Genomic DNA, 2,262 nt, shown 5'->3' with positions numbered 1-2,262 from the left:
TGACACATTAGGATTTCTCATTATGTTTTGTGCTTGTCTGTTTAGGATACCATTCTTTATGGTGATATTTGGTTTATTAGTGGCTACATCTGTACCTCTTTTATTCTGAGTTTAAATCTGACCCCAAAGACTGGTCAATGGTTTTCAAAACTGACTCCTTCAAACCTGCACAGCTCGTTCAGCCTAATGGTCCTTCCTCTGTTCTTTCTCAGGATATGTGTGTGCCAGGAGGCTCTCAGAGAAGATGAATGACGTCTTCCAGAACTCCACGTCATCAATTTAACAAACAAATAAATACCCAAATGTGTGCTGTTTGAAGAAGGCTGAACTCTGTGGATGGACCTCTCTTTCATCTCTAGTAACTGTGTGTGTCCCTATGCAGTATCTCGTAGCTTTCTCCCTCATGTGCATCTAATGAGTTGATTTCTAACAATGCCAATGTTTCTTAAATTCCCTTAATATATCCCAAAGTCCAATGGAAGAGGAAAATCTCACCACAGTGACAGAATTCATCATTCTGGGATTTCCTGAATTCCCAACTCTACAAATTCCCCTTTTCCTTCTGATTTTACTGATTTACCTAATTGTCCTGATAGGAAATGTCGCCATTATAACCCTGACGTGCCTGGACCCTCGCTTGCACACTCCCATGTACTTTTTCCTCTGTAACTTGTCCTTCCTTGATATCTCTTATACCTCACTCACTCTCCCCAAACTGTTGGACATCCTTTTAAGAAAGAGACAACATATTTCTGCAGTTGGATGTTTTACACAAATGCACTTTTTCATGTCTTCAATAGGTATAGAATATGTCCTGCTTACAGTCATGGCTTATGACCGCTATGTGGCCATCTGTCACCCCCTACATTATTCCATAATTGTGAATCCAAGACTCTGTCTATTGATGGTTGCAGGAACCTGGGTATTTGCATTTCTGGAACCAGTGGCACACACTGTTCTCATATCTCATTACGCCTTCTGTAAGTCCAATGTGATTAATCATTTCTTCTGTGATATCTCAGTACTGCTAAAACTCTCCTGTTCCAGCACCTTCACTGTTGAAAATATAAATTACATTGCTGGAGCTTTAATAGCACTGCCCTGCCTCATCTTAACCCTGACATCCTACATCTATATCATCTCCTCCATTCTGAGGATTCGTTCTGCAGAGGGGAAGAAACAAAGCCTTCTCCACTTGCTCCTCACACCTCACAGTCGTTATTCTCTTCTATGGGACTACAATGTTTTTGTACATGAGACCAACATCCATGCAATCACTGGATCAAAACAAGCTCTTTGCTCTACTGTATAATGTTTTAATTCCCATGTTCAACCCCCTCATTTACAGCCTGAAAAACAAAGCAGTAAAAGGAAGCCCTACGACAAGTATTTATTAGAAATTGTTTTAAAATTAAACACTAGAAGAACATTTGTGTTTGTCTGTCAAATGTCATGGTTGACCAAAATAAGGCATGAAATGTGTTTTGTTCAGACCCTCTGTATAAAGATGAAGATGGTGAAGGCAGGAAGAGAGGATCTCGAGTTTTAAAGATGTGAGTGAAATGTCAGTGATCAACTACAGTCTATAGCACTGCACCAAGTATAAAATTGGGCAGAGACTAGATTGTAGGGATTTGTATTCAACAAATGTGGCATCCGCAATGAATAGGTTCCTATTTGTTTGATTCATGGGTCTGCAAAACGAATGACGAGCCACCATGAATGAAACAGATCATATTAGTTTCATTTGTTTGGTTCACAGTGCTTTCTTAGCAGCCTTTTGAAATAGGAGAAGGTCAAGTGGGAGTATCCATAACAACACCAGCCCTTTCCTGTGATTCATAAGTGACCTCACAGCCCTGTCATAGAATGGGTCAGACAGGTTGACAAGAAGACCAGAATTCCAACGTATCAGAGCAAAGCATTTTTCTAATTCAGCCAATCACTGCTCCCAGTGCTCTGTGATACTGATCCTTCTGCATTTCTACCTTAAGTAAGCATAGCACACGGCATGCCATGCAGTGCTCTTTCTTCTTGAGTTCTATCTGAGAAGGTTGTTTGCTGTTTGAGCTCTCTCAGAATGTCTCAAATCGTTATTCAATTGCTATTGCTAGTTTGCTACAATTAATTTTCTATTGCTGAAAAAAGATATTTATTCTTTTTTGCTGCTATGCCTACCAGGCAGCCAGGCTTTTTTTTTTTACTGCTCTTTTTTTTTTAATTGAACTAAGACTGTCTCTCTGTCTCTCCTACTGAAACAAG

At 39.8% G+C, this 2,262-nt stretch overlaps 1 pseudogene; it reads left to right on the top strand.

The window, feature by feature from the left end:
* Positions 1–475: 475 nt before the first annotated feature.
* Positions 476–1,397, top strand: LOC115077623 (annotated as a pseudogene).
* Positions 1,398–2,262: the final 865 nt, after the last annotated feature.

The sequence above is a fragment of the Rhinatrema bivittatum genome, chromosome 16, assembly GCF_901001135.1.
Source record: "Rhinatrema bivittatum chromosome 16, aRhiBiv1.1, whole genome shotgun sequence".
In the NCBI taxonomy this organism is placed as follows: domain Eukaryota; kingdom Metazoa; phylum Chordata; class Amphibia; order Gymnophiona; family Rhinatrematidae; genus Rhinatrema; species Rhinatrema bivittatum.
Note: the sequence above shows the minus strand (reverse complement) of the source record. Positions and strands in the feature narration are given on the sequence as shown.